Source organism: Artemia sp. Qi Xiang Cuo, chromosome 20 (assembly GCF_049724085.1).
Source record: "Artemia sp. Qi Xiang Cuo chromosome 20, ASM4972408v1, whole genome shotgun sequence".
Classification (NCBI taxonomy): Eukaryota; Metazoa; Arthropoda; class Branchiopoda; order Anostraca; family Artemiidae; genus Artemia; species Artemia sp. Qi Xiang Cuo.
Window position 1 is genome coordinate 4,913,024 of NC_142813.1, and position 23,152 is coordinate 4,936,175.

Consider the following 23,152-nt stretch of genomic DNA (forward strand, 5'->3'; position numbering starts at 1 on the left):
TAAGCTGGCTCCTGCGTTGTGTTGACTCGGGATTAGTATCTGCTCTTCTATTTCAGCTATCCGTGCTAGTGCACTTGCAGATATTAAGAATAAGCTTAAAGCAGGTTATGCTAAAATTGTCCCAAATCGTGGCCGACATTCTCGTAAGGCATTGGCTAAACTCTATTCTACATATTGCGAACCTTCCATTCTTTTTCTATCAGGTTTGCGCCCATTTTTTAATACTAGTGATATGCAGGATATTAGAGTTTTGTATTTCCGTTATTGTAAATATCTTTTGTATTCGCCTCGTTGGTATAGAAACCGTAAGATTATTCGAATGTTTAATGCAACTGATATATTGACGTCATATTGGAGTTGGACTCCAAGTTAAAAGATGAGGCCTGCAAGCGGTTGGGTCCTTTTCATCCTCTTGTGCGATTGGTTTGATTTGCATTTGTAGTTCTTTATATTGATATTGTTTTGCATGTGTTTTGTTTTTGTATGTCTTTACTTTTTATTTTCTTTTGTTACTCCACTTTTTTATAATTGTTAGTGGGTCAAAAATAAATTATTATTATAACAAATACTATACGCAAACAATGGACACATTTTATCACTTAAAGACCTTTTCCCAAAAGGCTGTGGAGGGTCATGTTGTCTCCAAAGGCATAGTTATTGAGCCTTTCAGCTATGCTGAACGAAATGGCTATCACAAAATTTTGATCGGAAGACTTTGAGGAAAAAAGGGATATGGGAGGGGGTCTAGTTGCCCTTTAATTTTTTTTGTCATTTAAAAAGGGTTCTAGAACTTTTATTTCTGTTCGAATAAGCCCAATCTCGATATTTTAGGACTGTGGGCTCAATTAGATCATCTCTGAAAAAAAAAATTAAAATAAAAACAAATAATCACACATCCGTGACCTTTCTTCTGGAAAAAAATTACGAAATTCCATATTTTGCAGATGGGAGCTTGAAACTTCTACAATATGCTCTCGGATACACACAATTTGATGAATCTGAATGTTCCTTAAGACCCCTTGACTTTTAGGGGGTATTCCCCTTTTCTGAAAATCAGGCACATGTTCTTAGGTGCGTAGTTTTTGATGGGTAACACTAAACTTAATGAATTTCATACATTTGGAATCAGTAGCAAGCCAATTCTTTTGATATATATATTGATATCAAATTTCTGTTTTTTAGAGTTTCGGTTACTATTGGGCAGTGTCGCTCCTTACTTAAAGTTCGTTACCCCGAACTGTTTGATCCTCTCCAGCCAAAGTCTCGAAAGCAGCCAATAATATTATTGAGGATGAAGTACCTTCATATGTCTTGACCGTAGCATTGAAAGTTGTAAAAAAAAAAAAAAAAAAAATCCAAAAAAGAATCTTTTCAAAAAAGTAGTCATATTAAACTCAAGACCAGCACAAACAAATTTCTATAACAATTCAGACTCAAAACGATCAAAAATTACTATTAAAAATCGATGAGACTCAAAACAAACTTTAAATAAAATAAACGATCATAACAAACATCGCGATAGCAGGTACTAATATAGAAAAAATCCCTGTAAGTATCTTAAAGACTAGAAAGAACTAATGAAAATTAACTAAATATTTGATATATAATACTATTATTTCTTGGAAACTCGGCAGTTAAAAATTTCATTTCACAACAATTTCTATTTTTATTTTTTTATTTTGTAAAAATAAAGAGAAAAAATCCAACAAATTTCAGACTATTACAGTTAGGAAAGGGCAGTACACAAACTCCTATTGTAGTAATTTTGCTCGTTTTAAGTTTTAACTGAATATTCAACATAATTTTAATATGTTTAATATTACTACTTTTCTTTCAGAAACTTCTTTTTGGGGAATTTTTTTAATTAATTTCTGTTCGTTTTTGGATTGTCAAAGATATAGATTTGGTTAATACAAGGTTTATTTCCCAAGTTTTTTATGTCTCTATTGTAACAACTGAAATATCTAAGGATAATTTAATGGTTCTATATAGTGATTTTTGAATTATTTCAACACCTCCTTAATATTCCCTGAAAGTTTCACCTAAATGTCATTAGTTGTTTCTGGGATATTTCAGATACGCCCTTTTGATATCCGAGATGAACATAGTATCTATTTCATTGAATATTCCGACTCTTAGCCGATCCTAAGATATAGCAAATATACTCTATTGACAATCTGGATGCACATGGTGTCCTTTAATTTAGTTTAAAATCCCCCTAAGCATTCCTTGATGGTTCAAGTAGTGTTTAACATAAACTGCAAGCTTCAACTTAATGCCCTCAGTTATTCCTGAAGTATTACTGATGCCCCCTATTGACAGTTAGCATGCACAAAGCGTGTTTTGATTTTGTTCAACATTCCTTGAAATGTAAAAGCAATCGTAAGAAGTCACAGTTTCAAGTTGTTGTAGTTGGAAGTAATCACTGTTGTAGTTGCAACCAGTCGCATTTGTAGCCAAAATACCGGTAATAGTGGCCCTGAACGTCTCAATTTAATACCCTTACCTGTTCTTAAAATATTGAAAGTATGCTCTTTTGATAACTTGAATGAAGATAATGTTTTTTTATTTAGTTCAACATAACCCTTTTCCCTAATGATAAATCCTATATTTAGAATCCTACAAGGGGCCCCTTGTCCCGAGGCCTAAGGGGCATGGGGTCAATAGACCTTGCAACTATTTTGAAGAAAATCCCCTTTAAATATTCTATTATTTTAAAGAGGAGCATCTAAAAGGACAAGAGGAGGAGGGGGAGGAGGAGTCACTCCCCGATGCTTTTTCAACTTCCCTCTCAATATGATTTTGAAGTTCTAACTTAATACTCTTAGCCATTCCTTAGATATTGCTAATATATCATTTTGACAGTTCTTTTGCATAGAGTACGTTGTCATTTTCTTTGACATCCCCCATAGCATTTTCTACAAGGTTTCACCTAAATGCTCTTAGACTTTCTGGAGACTCAGGATCAGAGGCGAACCCAGGGGGTGGGGGTAGCGGGGATACATCTTCCACCTAAATTCGCGAAGTTTGCCATGTAGGGTTGACATTCTTATAGATCTTGACTAATACGAAAGGATAATATACGCCGTAAATCTTATTGTGACGAGTATAAAAGAAAATTGAATGATCTATTTATTTTATAAGATAAAATTTAAAACGAATCTGTCTTGAAAGGTAGCCAAATTCATTATCGGTTTTAATCCAATTGATATGGAGTGATGTATGCACAACAAGTAGGTAATGTGTGACAATCTCTACACGAGAGTATTTGTTTTATGAAAATGCAGTTGGGAACAATGCCAAGTAAGCCACGTGCTGTTATAACCTCGGTCTCCCAAGATCGTAAATAAACTTCATTTAAATCACACATGTGCTTTTTCAGTCTTTATATAGAAGTCTACGCCCCTCTTTGTTAATTAGTCGTCCATCATTTCAAAACAGACATCATCAATTATAGACTTTCTCAAAAAGAAATAGTAGGTTGATAGCAGACCTTAATTGATTGATATAAATCTTAGTTGAAATAAGAAGCAATTTAAAATACTTAACGAAAAAAGTTTATGATGTAGCTTCAGTTATGAGTGGCCAGTTTCAAGGCTGTGCTTCTATAGCCCGTGAAACATTTTCCCATGCAGTCTATGTTCACTGTGCAAGTCATCCCTTAAATTTAACCCTGTGTCATTTGTGCAACATACCTGTTATGAGACATTGTCTAGGAACTTTGAAAGAAGTAATTAATTTTTTTATAATTTCACCTAAACGCTCTGCAACTTTTAAACAAATTATTAAAAATAGTAATGCTATCACTGGGACAAAAAGAATAAGATTGAACACATGTTGCGAGACTAGATGGATCGAGCACTTAAAACCATTTTGTTTATAGGGATGTTCATTATTATCTGTAAGGCTATGAGGGAAATTCAAGAACATCCTGATTCAGCTTCTGAATCTTCAAGCAAAGCTTATTCTTTGCTATCTGCTACTGAGAAATGCAGTTTTTCTGCAGCTATGGGTACTGTCAGTAAAGTTTTTAGCTTGTCGCACAATTTATCGACATCTTTGCAATCAGAAAATATAGATATCATATACTTTCTCAAAGACGCTGACGATCTTAAGAGTGAAGTTAGAGACATAAGAGAGAGGAGTGACACATAAAAAGGGCAAGGCACATAAAAAGGGCAAGGAGGGAGGGGGTGGGTAGTAACTGAGAAATAAATCATTTTTTATCAGACGTTTTCCAATAATATTAATAAAAAAAATTAGGGTCATGTCATTTTAATCCCAGAATTTAATCCTTAGTGCCTGAGTGAATGTTTTCAGGGAAAAGAACATACAAGATAAGAATTATATTTTTAATTAGGTATAGCTAGCCCATATGCTTATACAGGTTAGCCCCTTAAATATTGTTCCTGGCTTTTAGAAAATCGTTTAGCCTGTTCCTATCCATATGCTGTTTAAATGCCTCGTTCTATCTTCTGAACTTCGATGGCGGCAGTGAACTGTTTCCGTGTGAACATTTTGCGATTTTCCGACATCCACTTTCCTGAAGCTGTTTAGTGCAAAAAATTCGCATCAATTAGAACCAAGGATTCCAGTTGGTCCAAACTGATCAACCTGGTCGAAATGTGCTTAATTGGTTTTATTTTGAGCTGTGAGTCAACTAGTTTCCCGATTATACTTACTTGAGATATAGTTTTTAACAGTAGGATGTCGTTTGAGATATTGAATAGAAGTTATTAAGTATATGAGGCGTAATAACCCATCCTCAGAACCTCGCTCCTTATAGCACTTCAAAGAAAACTTCTCATTCTAATTAAACGGCCCTTATAAATCCGGAGTCGTTTGTAAAGAATTGAGACCAAAGTCAAACTTTAATGTAAAGAGCGAGGTATGTGAGGAGGAGGAATCCCCCCTCATTTACGGAATGATCTTTGATCGTTTTAAGTTTTAATGCTGTTCCTTACTTTCTGTTGAAAAACCTTATTTAAAAAAAAAAAAATGTTCGCTTTTCAAACGGGATGTCTTCCTCCCCTCCATGGAAAATTGTACAAAAACAACTAATTCCTCCACATAAAGTTTCTATTGGGTAAAATTCCACCAGGAAATTCCACCCTTGCTGAAAATTCTCGCCGGAAAATACTGAAACCCAATGAAACCTAATGAAACCCAAAACGAACAGAAATTAAATAAACAATCATAGCAAAAAACATACAACAAGTAATAATATAAATGAATAAATAGATCTTAAAGCGAGTAGTGCTTAGATTGAATATGAAAATCAAGCTTAAAACGAAAACAAATATTTTGCTATTAAAGCATAAATGAAACTTAAAACGAACAGAAATAAAATAAACAATCAATGCGAACAAGCATAAAATATATATTAATGTAAATGAATAAATAAATCTTAAAACGAGTGAAACTTAAATTGAACATGCAATTCAAGTTTGAATAGAATAAAAATAACTACAAACAAGAGTTTGGGTATCGCCTCACTGCAGTAGCCTAAAACCTATTGCGTCATTGGCGCTTTACTGAAAACGAATTATATTACAAATGTTTTCTTTTGCACTAAATATTGAAAATAAATATTAAAATTACACTAAAATTTTTAACTGATGAGCTTTTAGCAATTAATATCATTATGCATCAAATATTCAGTTTAATTTTTTTTGTTCTTTTCAAGATTGGTCAAGACAAATATAGTTTCACTACAAGCAAAATTTGGATACTGCCCCCTTCTCTAATCGTTAAAACTTAAAGCCTTCTGCGTCATTGGTGCTTCACTGAAAACGATTTACTCGTATATTACAAATTTATTATTTTCCAGTTCTTACAGCATTTAAAATCAGGCTTAAAACGAAAACAAATATTTTGCTATTAAAGTATAAATGAAACTTAAAACGAACAGAAATTAAATAAACAATCAATGCGGACAAACATACAATATACATTAATGTAAATGAATAAATAAATCTTAAAACGAGCGAAACTTAAATTGAATATGCAAATCAAGTTTGAATCGAATAAAAATAACTACAAACAAGAGTTTGGGTATCGTCTCACTGCAGATTCTTTGAAATGTTTTCAATTTTATAACTTTAATAAATCAAAAATTAATTAATATTTTAAGGAATAAATATCAGCAGATGCATATTAAACTGGCAATGCACATTTTTTTTCAGTAAATTCATTTTAATTTTTTTTCAGTAAAATACAAGTTATATTCTGGCGTTTATAAAGCAAAGGGGTTTAGAACCCTACTCACATTAATTTATGCTCGTTTTGAGTTTAACTCTAATATTTATTTTAATTTTTGTTCGTCTTGGGTTTCATTTATTTATTGATACTGATTTGGGGTAGTTGTATGCTTGGTAGATTATATGATAGTGCGGACGCCAGGTGTTGAAAATTTGAACCATACCACGACGGAATGGGGCTGCTACGAGAATTAGCCTACCTTCCACCCCCTCAATTGACCATGCGGATTCAAAAATACCAATGGCACTTGCTTGCGAGTTGTGGAACACTCCGAAACTTGACATTTTATAATATTCTGATGTTTCATGCAAGAAAATGCATGTTCCACAAAGTTTGAGGTGCAGTTTTCCGCTCAAATAGAAATTTTCATAACAAACTAACACGATTAGTTACAAAAAATGGCAGAGTTAAAAAAAAATGGCAAAACTACATGAGTCTTGAACAGTCTCGGAAAGTATAAACAAAATCAAATTGAATATTAGATATATAATGATATTAATTGTTGAAAGATCCATCAGTTCAAGATTTTTTTTTCACTGTTATTTTTATTTTCATTTTACAAAAAGCCAAGTTTCCTATTCTTATTTTAGTTGGACGTAGAAAGACGATTTTATTTTTAAAAATAAATTTATCGAAGAGTATTGCAAAATAAATTAAGTTTTCGAAATATTGTTCTAAATACTTAGTTTTCATCCTTTTGAACTTCAAGCCTATAGTAAAATTGATGTTAAAAAAGAAACAGCAATAATATATTTTTGACCCATTAACATGATAGTGGAGTGGAGTAAAAAAAAAACAAAAGAAAAAATACAGAAGACACTTTAATGTCCTGCACATCAACAATATTAAAAAAGGAGTGCAAACTTGGCTTGAAAATTCAAGTCCACCCGTGTCTAACTCAGCTCTTATTTACATTCAACCTCTTTCAACGCAGACCATTTATAACTCAACCCAAATTTAACTTAACCCGATTCCCCCCAATCAAATCCACGGCAACTCAACCCCTGTTCGACTCTTTTCAAATACAACTTAAACTCGTTCAATCCAAACCTTGCATCTCACCCACATCATTTTAATTCAGCCCTTTCTTGTGCAACTCAACTTTCATTCAAATCAGCCCTAATTAATCAAAAAAAACCTGCTGTACAGCAGGGGTGGCAGCTTGGGTTTTGAGTTTAGAGGGGGAAATGCCAAGAATGTGCCGACAAAATCAGCCAGTGTGCCGACAAATCCGGACGCATAAGCTAAATTCCAAGGTGCTACGCGCAGACACCTTGGAATTTGGGAGGGGGTCCTCACCCTTAGCTAGGCCCCTGTTGAACTTCATACGAGTATCTTCTCATGTGAGTGATAAAAGTTTGACTTGAAAAATTATCTGCATTTATTGGTTAATTCTTGTGTGAGTGTTTCTTATTTTATGCTACTTAATGGGACTTGGGGATACGAGTTTTAAGCTGAGCGGAACAAAAAAATTTGTTGCGTATTTTAACCCCGGAGAAAATCAGTACCACTGAAAAATCACTTTTAGACAAATGTTTTGTTGTAAAATATAAGCTGATTAAACTATCAGTGAATATTATTGTGAGTTAAAAGAGATTGACTTCAAGCAGGTTGAGTTGAGTGTTGTTCAGCTTCACAGGATTGGATTACATCTTGTTGATTTGAATGGGGCTTAGGTTAGATGGGGATGAATTAAATTGAGGCGAGCTGAATAGGGGTTGAGATGAATGTGGTTTGAGTTGAACGGAGTTGAGGAGAATAGGTTTTGGGGTTTCACCCCGGTTTCTTTTCTTTCCAGATAAATGACCTGTTTTCTTTTCTGTAATTACATTTGCCTATAAGATAATTTTCAATACTAAGTTAAATTCTCGTTACTAAGCTAGATTCTTTCGCAATAAGTAAGCTTTAAAGTTAAATTCTATTTTTGTCCTTCGGGTCTGGGCCACTGTAATATTATTCAAAAGAAGCCAGGGATTTGAACTTTTTTAGCTGATTGGGTGGGGCAAATCTATGGTCCACGCCTGCACAAAGTGCACTTGTATAGAAGTCATGTTTTAGTAGTTAATCTGCATATGACACCCCCCTTAGGGAGTCTGTATTGAGAAGTGGATATATGTGTTTTGTGCCCTTTTGGAAGAATACAAGTACGCTGTTTTCTACAGCATTGTAGACTATTTTTCCAGGAACCCGGACAGGGTAGGAAAAGAGCTTGCAAGACATCCCGCTATTTATTATATCGACAGGGGGGCCCCTTTACCCTCCAAGGAGATAGCTAGATATATTAGTGGTGACCCAAGTTGGGTGCACCCTTGGCCTAGAGATTGGCCGTTTGACCGTTTGATCACGTTATCATACCCTGAAGCAGGGTATACTGTAATTGTGTATTAACATACTCTATATTTAAGGCACAGTAGTGGGGACCGTGAGCCATTCCAATATAGTATTTGGCGCCATCGCTGGTGCCAATACAATATTTGGTGGCAGACGGCTTACAACACTAATAATAGGTTTGAGCCGAATAAGGTTAGTTGCATTCGTTTGAGTTGAATGTGGGATGATTTAAACAGCGGTTGAATTGTAGGGGTTTGAATCGAACTGGGACCGAGTTTAATAAGGGCTGAAATAATTATCATTAGAAATATATGTCTCACACAAGCTACCAGGATAGCTTCACCAGGCCTAAAAACACAGGGTAATAACAAAAATATACAAAGAAATAATCAGGATATAAAAAGCATATAAAAAAGCCATACACACTATTTTTCCTAAGCGATAATCAGAGGCAACGCTCTAGCTTTGCCTATAGTAAAGAGTAATAAGGCTTCAATATATTATAATATTTTTCCCCATACACACTTCATAAGGATGGGGTAGCTATATAAACTTTGGAAGGGCTCATTCGACATCAAATTAAAAGTTCAAGTGCCCTTTTTAAGAGTCAAAATTGGAGGGAATCTAGTCCTCCTCTCACGCCTTTTGCCATCAAATATATCTAAATTTTGAGATAGCCATTTTGTTCAAAATACTCCAAAAGTCAAATAACTATGCCTTCGAGGTTAATATAACCCACCAGAGTACCCAGGGCAAGGGCTGTAAGTTACGCAAGTTGCCTATTGTAAACACAAAACGTTTTTTTTAGGAAAAAGGGGCATGTTTGATCCTATGTCACCAAAAAGGCTTAGGGTGGTGAAATTTTAAGAATATGTTGAGAGCGATGCCCAATTTCAGTAAAACACTATGTATGCATGATGGGTGTCAAAAGGGCGTAGCAGCAATATTTAAGGAACAGATGAGGGTATTAAGTTGAAACTTTCAGGGTTGGTTAAGGGGGTGCTGAAGAGTGATCATATGGCAACCAGCCACCTGTCCTTATTAGACTTCGCCTCCTCTAATCACTGATCAAAATTTTGAAGTAGCAATTTTTTTCAAAATAGTCAAAAGCTTTAGTAACTATGCCTCCATGACTGTAATACCCTACCACAGCCCTGGGGCAAGAATTAAATTATGCAATTTGCCAATTTTTTACATGCACGATTTAGCACTAGGAAAAGGAGGCATATTTGATTCTGGGCAAGTTTGCAAAGGCTACGTACATTAGGATAAAATTTTGGGAAACATTGAGGGATATATAAATCATTAGACTATGTGTGCATCTAGTTTTTGAAAAAGGGGTATTTCCAATTTCTTTTGGACGGCTGAGGGAATTAAGCTTGAACTTTCAGGGGATGCTGAAAAGTAGTGAGAGGGCAAGCAGCCACCATTCTATGCCCAATCTAGTTGCCCTTCTCTAATAAATATCTGATGAAAATGTTGAGATGGGCATCTTGTTCAAGACAGTCCAAAGGGTATATAACTCGGTCCCCGGGAATAAAATAACCCCCCCCCCAGCCCCTGGGACAAGTGCTGTAAGTTCTATAAGTTTTCGAATGCTTATATATAGGGCTGGTTATTGGACAAAGGAGATACGTTTGATCCCGATTCTCCAAAACGGCTAAAAATAATACGGTAGAACTTCTAGAAAATGTTGAGATGGATATAAAAAAAAAATCAAAACATACTATATGCAGGATGGTTGTCAAAAGGGTATTGGAGATCATCCCCCCTTTTTTGTCCATTTAGATGCCTCCCTTAACACTGATAGAAACTTGGTCAGCCATTTTATCCAAAATAGTCAAAACAATTACGATTATAGTAACGATAGTATTATGAATAGTACGAATAATAACAATATACCTCCTGGGATACCAGGTCCCCTACATCCCCCAGGGCAAGGAATGTAAATTGTACGATTTGTCTTTTTTTTAAATGCAGAATTTATCATTGGGAAAGGCGGGAATAATTGATTCTGTGTGTCCGAAAGGGCTAACGGTATCAAGATGAAATCTCGGGGAATGTTGAGGGTCACACTGAGCTAAATCAAAAGACACTATCTTCATTCAAGTTATTGAAAAATTGTATCTGGAGTATCTTGGAAAGGGTAAAGGTATTAACTTGTAACTTCCACGCCCACTACTACTGCAACTGTAACTGTGACTGCAACTGCTGGTGACTGTGACCTCTTTTAATTGCGATTAATTTCAGAAGCTTCTGAGGTGAATACTGAACAAAATCAGAAAAAAAAAATACGTGTAAAAATGAAGACACAAAATTACCAACTACTTTCGGATATTTTGAGGGAGGTACAACAAAATCAAACACACTATTTGCATATTGGTTGTCGAAAGGGAGCATCAGCAATATCTTAGGGACAACATAGGGTATTAAGCTGAAACTTTCAATGCATGTTCAGGATAGTTTTCGAAAGTGATCGGAGGGTAGGAAGCCACTCCTCCACTTACCTTGTCTAGAAACTCCCTTCCCAAAACTTATCAAAATTATGAAAAAATACCATTTGTTTAGAAAAGTCAAAATATCTAGTAACTACCTCCGGATATCCTCAGCCCTCCCTAGCGTCCAAGTTAAGCGTTTTAAATTAAGCAATTTTGCCTATTGTTTACTTACAGGATTTATCCTTGCAAAAAGGGAAATGTTTGAAGTGGGTGTGTCTGAAAAAGCTAAAAATGTTAAGATTAAACTCCATGGAATGTTAAGGGGGGTGGTTAACTAAATCAAAAGACACTATGCATGTCCAGGCTGGTAATAGGAAGAATCTGCAATATCTTATGAACGGCTAAGGGTATTAACTTCAAAATTTCAGGGCCTCTACTACTGTTACTACTATTACCACTACAACTACTACTATTGCGGCTGAAAACGCGATTAGGTGCTACTGTGAATGTGACTACTTCTAACTGTGAAAACTTGCGACTCTGACTGTGACTGCTTGCAATTGCTACAACATCTACTTAGCTTTCTGATAATTTGAGGGGGGGGCAAACAAAACCACAACACCTTGTGCGTGCTGACTGTAAAAAGGGCACATCAGCAATATCTCAGGAATTGCTAAGGGCTTTAAGTATAAACTTTCAGGGCATGTTGAACAGTACTTGGACAGCAAAGGGCCCCCTTGTCCTTTTTCGAGCCCCCCAAAAAAATGATCAAATTGTCAACTAGCCACTTTGTTCAAAAAAGTCAAAAGAATTAATACCTATGCCTTTGGAGATGTCATGCGTCCCCACAGCCCTTGGAGAAAGGGTTTTAAATTAAGCAATGTGCCAATTTTTATGTCCATGATTTATCATTGGGAAGGAGGGGGAATGTTTGATCCTGAGTGTGTCAGAAGAGGCTAAGGATATTTAGAAAAAGCAAATCCACTTTAGTTTTTGAGCGTTATAATATTATAATATACAAAATCATTTTTATTCCAAAATACTCAACAGTTTCAGGATGATTACCAATTTATTGGACCTACAAGTAAAATTTATGTAAATACCTTCAGAAATTATACAAGGCTACGAAGGGGGAGGTTTATGTTCCAATGCCCTCACTAGTAGCAAAGAAACTTAGCACGAAAGAAGAACAATCATCAGTGCTACCTATGCAAAAAAACTGTTTTCCTTGTTGTTTAAGATGATGCTGCAAGTTCCCTGAATAAGTTTCCGGCAACCGTGATTTTAATGGCGTGCTTTTCACTTTCAAATCTTAGCATACAGTATTTCTTAAGGCGGTATAGAGGTAAAGAGTTTGATTAAAAAGGCTTAAAAGCATTGAAAGCCAATTGAGAGGTGATACATGACATTTGTGATTGTTTTATGAGGAAGCAATTTGAATTTCCAGTCTATTAAATTTTGCATGCTTTTTCTTACAAACAAGGAGCAATAGATTAAGATAATAATTAACAGGAATTTCTCTGTTTTTTAATTTTAATTAATTGATTTTAACGTTTTTAGCGTTATAGTCATGCATGTTCTAAAGCATTTAACATGCTTTAGAACAGTTGTTACCAGCTCGGACTGTAAAGAAGCTATATCTGGGGGGGGGGTGATTTTAGATTTACTAAGTGCTTGAGGATAATGAAGTTTCAAGAGATTGCTCTAGTAGAACAATCAACTTCTCCTACATCGAGCTTTATCAGCGTGGTACGGCCAGGAGTGGATCCAAGACTTTTTTAGGGGGGGGGGCAAAATCGGTTGATCCGATAAAAAAAATTTAGGGGGGCGCAAAATAGGCTGATCCGATAAAATTGCGTTAGGAGGAAGTTAAATTAACGCAAACTTGAGTTAATTAAGTAAATTACACTACTTTAAACTACGATAGGGGGCCCCCCTCGCCCTCCGGGATCCGCCAATGGGTACGGAATGTCACAATGATGAGGACGTAGAGACTTCATACCAAACTCATGATGATAATAATGATTATAATATATAAAAGGTTTCTTAATTACCTTTAAGAAATTTCTGTTAAAATGAACTTGTTATTTCTTAGTGAACATTGACTTATTGAACATGAGTTTAGGAGTATTGAGTTGGCTGTCCATGCTTGTTTACTCAAAAAATAAAAATGAAATAGATTTTCACTTTATTGTAGAGCTTAATTTATTTATTTTGATGCCATTATATTCCATGGTTCTTTTAAAGGTATTAATTATAAAAACTTTTCCATAAAATAAGTTTTTCAAAAAAAGTAAAGAACTCCATTACTCAAAAAATGAACAAAAATAGAGTAAACTAATCTACCAAGCATACAAATACCACAAATCAGTATCAATAAATAAATAAAACCCTAAACGAACGGAAATTAAAATAAATAACAGAGTCAAACTCAAAACGAGCAGAACTGTAATTGTAATTGGGTATTAACATACTCTACATTTACGGAACAAAAGTGGTAACCTTGGGCATTCCATTACAGTATTTGGCGCCAGCGAGGCTTCCCCTCCAGTAAGAAGTGTAGCACCAGTTTTGCGCCAATATCTGGTGGCAGTCATGGCTTACCATTAAAACATTGGTGGCAGCGATAAAGTAGCCATCAACAGCACTGGTAGCGCAAGGACAAGCGTTTCCGAAGATACGGGTGAAAATTAATCTACATTATAGGCTATAGGTTGTAAAAATCTGCACGGAAAAACAGATTTAAAATTTGGCTAACTTAAAATTTGATGAGCCAGGCTCCTACCTAGTAACCACGCAGTGCAGGAGAAAGGGTATAATCCCCTTTCATCACCTCCTTTCTTCAATGTTTGGGCTGAGCCTAAACGCCCAAATATAGAAATTAGAGAAAATTACAAAAATTGACCGTTTTTTGCTGGAATAGTCAGACAACTGTGGGATTTTAAGATTAAAAAGGAATAACGTGAAATTAATTAGGTTTTGAGTTTACAGTGGGGGAATCTCTCAATATTAGAAAGTATTACAGGGTTTAAGAACGAATAAGAGACAGCGAAATTCGGGTTATTATTTAAGTGAATTGGCAAATTTGAATATAATCTTTAGTGGTGAAGGTTATACATTTGATAAGGAAGGTAAGAGGCACCTGTCCTATTGAGTAATCAGCCGAAGAGGCATTTGGAGTACGAGTATCCGGGGAGGATACGTGATTTTTTTTACAGGGTAAATCTCTTTTGGTATCTGACCAGTTAACAACAAATTGAATTTAAGCCGAATTAAACTCTGTACCTGTTTTGAATATACTCGTGCTCTGCGGACCAGTAATTCTGGGTAATTACACAGAACTGGTTTGGATGATTTTTTTTTTACTGACTTTTCGTTACGTCTCTTGAACTTAAAATTTGTGGTGAATGACTGAGTTTATATTGGCGACGGTTTTTGGCATTGATTTGTTGTGGATTTTTATCTATTGAATATTATTACCGTAAGTGCAATTATGAAATAGTGGATGATTCAGATATTATTTTATATCAAATATTGAATTTTATTTCTCTATCGATGATCAATGGTATCAAAGTAGAGACAGTAATTGTTAAGTCGACAAGCTTTTTCAGCCATGAAACCATTCTAAAGGCAAAGGAGGTTTTACATCAGGTGCTAGAAATCGGAACACGTTTATTAGATGCCAAAAAGACGATGAAAATGTCCTTGACTTTCGTAAGTGGTTATCTACGGCATCGAAAGAAAAACGTAAGATCCCGAAAGAAAAACGATTTTGCATTAGCAGTTAGTAAACTTAGCTCTTGTTTTCGTGATGTCCTTAAACTGAAAATCCCGTGTTTGATCGTAGGTTATTTTAATTGTGATTTAAATTGCAGGTTGTCTTCAGCTTCTACCCGTGCTTCTTTACTATTAGGAATATTTGGTGATGATTTTAAAGTTCAACAGAAATCTGCTCAGTTTACTTACATTCATTCTTCCTCTTGCACATCTAACATTGACCATGTTGTGTCATATAACCTTGTTATATGACACATAAAACATTGTGTGATATACCTTGTTTTGAGGTAGTTTCTAAATTTCAAGTTTCAGACCACCTTCATGTTGCTTCTAGTTTTAAACGAGAAGCTTCAAAGATTCCAGCGTTACAAGCTCATATTGCTACCTTTCACCGTTACTAAGGGTAACCTTTACTTAAGGGTAACCTTCACCGTTACTGTAGGGTAACCTTTCACCGTTACTAAGAAAGGGTCGTCCAATTTTAGTTGGGTGTTTTAATTTTAAGGTTTGGTTTTTATATTTTTATCAGTTTTATTCTGCACTGAGGACGGTCAAGCGCAGGTCTTGACCCAAATATTTGCATAATTTTTCAATTTTTTCACTGGCTGTTAATTGTCCTCGTTTTCTTCCTTTCTTCGTGATTTTTTGTTTTTGACATGACGTTAAACGTGCGTTCGATTCCTTAATTCATTCATCCATGCTTCTTCATATGGCAATACGAGGTGTAAGCTCATCAGTTGTCCGTGTTCTCAGAGATTTATATAGGAATCTAAGTGTGCGTTTAAAACTCCCATCCCGTTTTCCCCTGCAATCGGCTCTTCATCAATCCCAATGTAATTGCATTAATTCTCGTGTGAGGCCAAACTCTTCGAATGTCTCAAATATGCTTTTGATTCCTCAGTACCCCAACCTCGTTAAGAAAGGGACTAGACAGGGAGCTATCACTTCCCTAGCCCTGTTCAATAATAGTTTCCTGGATGCTCAGGCAAAGTGTTTTCCTTCATGAATTCTTGGGAGAATCGATATGTCTCTTATTTGTTATGCTGATGACATCTTAAATCTCAGCCGTACCATCCAGCGCATTGAGCAGAATTTCAAAATCCTCAAAGATGAATATTCAAAAATCGGGCTGTCTTTTGAGAAATCCGAACTTATCCTTTTCAATTGGGGAAATCCCTCTACTTCTCTTCTAAATCTGGACGGTTCTCTTGTTAAACCCGCAGACCAAATTACATACCTGGGCCTTCCAATAGGCACATCTATAGGCCACACACGTCGTTTGCTGATTTCTCACGTTGAGCGTAAAATTAGTATTTCTTACTCTGGAATAGTAAAAAGCAAACTACGTTTCAACCGTTACCTTCTAGCATCCATTTACAACGCCACAGCCCTTCCAGATCTGCTTTACATTGCTCTTTTCTGGAAATTCTTTACAGTTATAGATAAAAAGCACCTACGATCAATCTTCTTCAGATTTGCTAAATATCTTTTAAATTTACCCCCTTGGACAAGAAAGCGTAAAATTATTCATTTGTATAAGCTAGCTGACCCTAATATTGGCATTAATAAATCTCTATCCCGTTTTAGAATTAAGTTTAATCATCCATGGTCACTAATTTGTTCACAATAGTTGTCGTTTGTTTGTATAATTGTAATGTATGTAATGAGTTTTTTTTTATTTTATCTTTTTGTTACTTTAGTGATTACTCCGTATATGTACCTTTTTTTGACGGGCAAGAAATGAATAATAATAATAATAATAATAATAATATTAGTACTAATAAATCTCTCTCCCGTTTTAAAAGAAATTTGTATCATCCTTTCGTTAGCATCACTGTTCGTATTATAGTAATGAAGAGTTTTTTTTTTGTCTTGTATTTGATTTTTCAATGTGTGTTTGTGTCCCTCTTTTTCTTCTTTTTTTTCTTTTTTTTCTTTTTGTTTTCTTTAGTGATTACTCCGTCTATTGTACTTTTTGTACCTTTTTTTGACGGGTATTAAATCAATAATAATAATAATAATAAAGTTCCCCTGTTTGGTTTTTAGTCGAGCTAATTTACTAGTCGAATATTCACGCGGTTTTTCAGTTTACTTTCTCGTCCAACCCCTCTTAATTCGTGTTTTGGAAATATATTTTGCTCGTGTAAAATTGCTTGCTGTGAAAGAAATTGTTATTCTCCAATGAAGTCTAGATAATCCGGTTATTTGAAAATTTGTTGAATATTATTACACGGAGCTGATAATTCATAATAGTAATTGTGTACCATAATTTTTGCTTGCGGCAATTGTTGAACTTGCCACGATTGATTAATTAATTAAGAGTTAATAGAATCGGGTAGGAGTACACCCGTTAAAATGAGAGGGAACGAAATAAACAAGGAAGATATAATATATGGAAAAAACAAGACGACCTATCAGATGCAGTGCAAAATGAAGGGGAGTTGCGGGTAAGAGAAAATACGGATAGAGAACCAACAGATTCAGGAAAGAAATTAAGAAAAAATAATGAAAGAAGGAATCAAAGTAGTCTGAATAGAAGGAGCAACGGGGAATCGAGATCCAGCAGGGGCTCACAAAAAAGTAGTCATGTAGTTATGACAAATTATATATTAAATTACATGAAAGAAAGAAAGAAAGAAAGAAAGAATAGCCAGACAACGAAAAGAGAAGGAAGATATAAAAGAAAGAGAGAAAGAAAGATTAGCTGAAGAGGCAGATGAAGAGAGAGATCGCCAAGAGTTTAGAAGGACCACGACGGGTCTAATAGAAGCACGATGAGGAATTTCAGAAAATGGGAGTTATCACAACTAATTTCTAGGCTATCGGATAGCCTTAATAATTTGTCTAAGAATCAATTGCGAGAAAATGAAAATTACCAGAAATCAAATGCTAAAACGGAAAAACATGCTACTTCGTTGACAGGGCGGGGAAGTGGACCGGCTTATAAAACGAAATGGGAGGCTGAGCCACTCTGTCTAAAAAACGAAATGCTTGATACACCAGTTCGAAATGTTGATAATCCAAAAATGGGATGCGGAAGTGGCTAAGCCAAACTAGAAAAACTAGAAACTAGAAAACTTCAGAAAACTTTTAACGAATATGAGACGCCGAAAAATATATGCCAAAATAAAGCTTTGATTGTACCAGAGTATAATGAGACGAAATTTATTGTACTCGCTTTTCCTCATAAAGTTCGAGAAATTTTAGTACAATATGAAAAACCAAATATCGGAATTCAATTCCCATTTGATAACGAAATATTTGTCTCTGCAGTAAAAGTAAACAAAACTAAAAGAGAGAGAAAAGATAAAAAGTGGAACTGCAATAAAGAAAGGTAGTCAAAAGTAATGGACACTGGAGTCCAATTCAGATTTCATGACGATTTATTTAATACTACGGCAAAAGAAAAGAAAACTAAAAAAGAGAAAAGAAATATTTAAACGGAAATACAATGAAGAAATGCAGTCAAAAATGGTGAACCCTGGAGTCCAATTCAAATTTATTGATGATTTAGTTTGCACCATTGAAAAGTTGAGAAAAGTTGCACCATTGAAAACAAAAAACCACCAGCGCCTTTTAACGTTTGGCGTTTTTGGCATTTTTTCAAGCTTTTTAATCGTGTCTCTTTAAAAAACTGACATCAGGCAAATATTTCTACAATAATTTTACTACTTAGAATTGTGAAACTATTTCTTTAGTCAAACGAAAACCACCTGCTCCATAAAACGTTTAGCTATTTTCAACATTTTTTCAAGGTTTGCAATGGTGTCTCTTTTAAAGACTGAAATCAGGCACTTATTTCTACACTAAGTTTACTAATAACAATAGTGTTACTACTTTTTCAATTAAACAAAAAACCACCAGCGCCATCAAGCCTTTGCGTTTTTGACATTTTTTAAAGTTTTGTAATCGTGTCTTTTTCAAAAGCTGATATCATGCATTTATTTGTACACTAATTTTACCATTTAAAGTATTGAAATTACTTTTTCATATAAACATAAAAATCCTAGCGCCATCAAGCGTTCGGCGTTTTTTAACATTTTTTCAGCATTTGTAATCGTGTCCGTTTCAAAAACTGACCCCGATCGCACACTTCTACACTTATTTTTACCAATTAAAATTATGATACTACTTTTTCATTCTAAAAAATAACCACAAGCTCAATAAAAACTTTGGCTATTTTTAACATTTTTTAAACTTTTTCATTGTTTACCTTTCAAAAATAGATGTCAAGTAGTCGCTTCTACATTCCATTTAGAAGTGACAATTTCGAAAATAATATTTCAGTTAAACGAAAAACAACCAGCCCCTTCAACTGTTTGATGTTTTTTAACATTTTTTCAAGCGTTATAATTGTGTCTCTTTCAAAAACTGACATCAGGCACTTATTTCTATACTAATTTAACCATTGATAATAGTAAAACTACTTTCTCAGTCAAACAAAAAACCAGGAATGCCATCTAATGTTTGGCTTTCTTTTAACATTTGTTCAAGCTTTATTATCGTGTCTTTTTAAAAAACTGACAGCAGGCGCTGATTACTGCGATAATTTTAGCAATTAAAACAGTTATACTACTTTTTGAGATAATCATATAACTGTTAGCGTTACCAAACGCTTGGCTTTTTTTAACATTTTTTCAACCTTTGTAATCATTTCTCTTTACTTAAATAATATCTACTAATTATTTCTAAAATAATTTTACCAATTACAATAGTTAAACTATCTCTTCTTTCAAACGAAATCCATCAGCGCAATCTAATGTTTGACGTATTTTTACATTTTTTCAAACTTTGTAATCGGGTGTTTTTAATAGAATTATATCAGGCACTTATTTCTATACTAAGTCTACTAATAACAATAGTGTTACTACTTTTTCAATTAAACAAAAAACCACCAGTGCCATCAAGCGTTTAGCGTTTTTTGACATTTTTTCAAGTTTTGTAATCGTTTCTTTTTCAAAACTGATATCGGGCATTTATTTCTATACGAATTCTAGCTATGAAAACAGCGAGGCCGCTTTTTTATTTAAGCAAATAAATATTTATGTCTAAACGCGCCTGGCGTTTCTAAACATTTTTCAGGATTTGTAATCATTACCCATTCATAAACTGACATCGAGTACATACTTCTATTTTCTATTTACTAGTTATAGTAGTGATAATGTTTCTTGAGTTAAATCAATAACTACCAGCGCCATCTAACGCTTGACTAATTTTTACATTTTTTCAAGCGTCGTAATAGTTTCTCCTTCAAACATTTATTTGAGGCAGTTATTTCTATACTAATTTTAGCAATTACAGTAGTGAAACTACTTTTTCATTTAAACAAATAACCACCAGCGCCATCAGGCGTTTGCCATTTTTTAACATTTTTTCGAGCTTTGTAATCGTATCTCTTTGAAAAACTAACAACATGCACTTATTTCAATACTAATTTTACCAATTGCAATAATGAAACTACTTTTTCAGTCTAACAAAAAACCACCAGCGCCATCTAACCTTTGGCTTTTTTTAACATTTTTTCAAGCTTTGTAATCGTGTCTCTTTCAAAAACTGATATCAGGCACTTATTTCTATACTAATTTTACCAATTAATATAGTAATTGGTAAGAAACTACTTTTTCAGTTAAACGAAAAACCACCAGCGCCTTCAACTGTTTGATGTTTTTTTAACATTTTTTCCGGCTTTGAAATCGTGTCTCTTTCAAAGACTGACAAAAAACCACGAACGCTATCTAACGTTGGGCTTTTTTTAACATTTGTTCAAACTTCATTATCGTTGCTCTTTCAAAAACTTGCAGCGGTCATTTATTTCTATACGAATTTTACCAGTTACAATAGTGAAACTACTTTCTAAGTTAAGAAAATAACCACCAGTGCCATCAAGTGTTTGACGTTTTTTAACATTCTTTATACCTTTGTAATCGTGTCTCTTTCAAAAACTGACATCAGGCAATTATTTCTTCACTAATTTTACTACTTAAAATAGTGAAACTACTTTTTCAGTCAAACGAAAAACCACTTATGCAATCAACCGTTTGGTGTTTTTTACATTCTTTCAGACTCTGCAACCATTTGCCATTCCTTAGATGATATTGGATACTCTCATCATCGCTCATTATATCTATTACAACAGTTAAACAACTTTTTCAGGCAAGCAAAAAACCACCAGCGCAGACAAACGTTTTGCGATTTTTAACATTTTTTCAGGCTTCGTTACCTGGTTTTATTCAAAAACTGATGTCAAGCACTTATTTCTGTACTAATTTTACCAATTACTATAATGAAACTACTTTTTCAGTTAAACGAAAAACAACCAGCGCCATCAAGCTTTTGCTGTTTTTTTATAATTTTTTCAAGATTTGTAATCGTATCTCTGTCAAATACTGACAAAAAAACCTGCAGCGCCATCTAATGTTGTTTTTTTTTAACATTTTTTCAAGCCTTGTAATCGTGGCTTTTTCAAAAACTGATATCAGGCATTTATTTCTATACTAATTTTAAAAGTTATAATAGTGAAACTACTTTCTAAGTTAAGCAAAAACCACCGGCGCCATCTAGCGTTTAATTTTTTTTTACATTTTTTCAAGCTTTGTAATCTTTTATTTTTCAAAAACGGTTATCAGGCACTTATTTTTATACTAATCCAATTATAGTAGTTAAAATACTTTTTCATTCAAAAAAATAAATACCAGCAACATCTAGCTCTTGGCGTTTTTTAACATTTTTCGAGATTTTTAACCGTGTCTCTTTCAATACTGACTTGTGGCAGTTATTTCAACACTACTTTTACCAGTTATTATTATGAAATTTCTTTTCAAATCCAACAAAAAACTACCAGCGCCATCTAACGTTTGGCGTTTTAATATTTTTTTCGAGCTTCGTTATCGTTTCTCCTTAAAAACACTGATAGCGGGCCGTTATTTCTACGATATTTTTAGATGTTAGAGTAGTGGAACTGCTTTTTAAGTGAAAGATATAAAAAACGATAAAATCTACCGTTTTGCTATTAAAAATACTTTTTCAATTTTTGTTATAGTTTCTTTTCATAATCTGATATATCGCACTTATTTAAATAATAATTTTACCAATTAAAATAGTTAAAATAATTTTTAATTTAAGCAAAAAACCACTGGCGCAATCTATCTTTTGGCTTTTTTTAAAATTTTTTTTTCAAGCTTTGTAATCTTTTATTTTTCAAAACTGATATCAGGCACTTACTTCTATACTAGTTTTACGAATTACAATAATGAAACTACTTTTACAGTCAAACCAAAAACCACAAGTGCCATCTAACGTTTGTCTATGTTTAACATTTTTTCAAGATTTGTAATCGTGTCTTTTTCAAGAACTGATATCAGGCCCTTATTTGTACACTAAGTATAGCACTTAAAGTAGTGAAACTACTTTTTCAGTTGAAAAAAGCCCACCAGCGCCATCAATCGTTTGGCCTTTTTAAACATTTTTATAAGCTTTGTAATCGTCTCTTTGAAAAGCTAACAAAATGTCCTTATTTATGCACTAATCATACCTAATACAATAGTTAAATTGCCTTTTTCTTTAAACGAAAGCCAATAGTGCTTTCAAAGCGTTAGGCATATTTCTAAATTACTTCAAAATTAGTAATCGTATCTTTGTACTAAACTGATATCAGGTCCATCCTTCTATACTAATTTTACCAGTTATAATAGTGAAACTACTTTCTAAGTTAAGCAAAAACTACTGGCGCCATCTAGCGTTTGATTTTTTTTAACATTTTTTCAAGCTTTGTAATCTTTTATTTTTCAAAAAATGTTATCAGGCACTTATTTTTATACTAAATCAATTACAATAGTGAAACTACTTTTTCAGTTCAACAAAAAACTACCGGCGCCATCAAAGCGTTTGGGAAATTTCTACATTATTACAAGCCTTTCAATCGTGGCTTTTTTCAAATTCCAACATCAGAAATATACCTATATACTAATTCTACCTGTTATAATAGTGAAACTAATTTCTCAGTTACGCAAAAACCACTGGCGCCATCTAACGTTTAATTTTTTTTTACATTTTTTCCAGCTTTGTAATCTTTTATTTTTCAAAAAATGTTATCAGGCACTGATTTTTATAATAATTTTACCAATTACAATAGTGATACTACTTTTTTAGTCAAACAAAATACCACCAGCGCCATCAAGCGCTTGGCATTTTTTAACATTTTTTCAAGCTTTGTAATCGTGTCTTTTATCAAATACTGATATCAGACACTTATTTATATGCTAATTTTAACAATTACAATAGTGAAACTACTTTTTCAGTTAAACTAAAAACCACTGGCGCCATCTAGCGTTTGATTTTTTTTAACA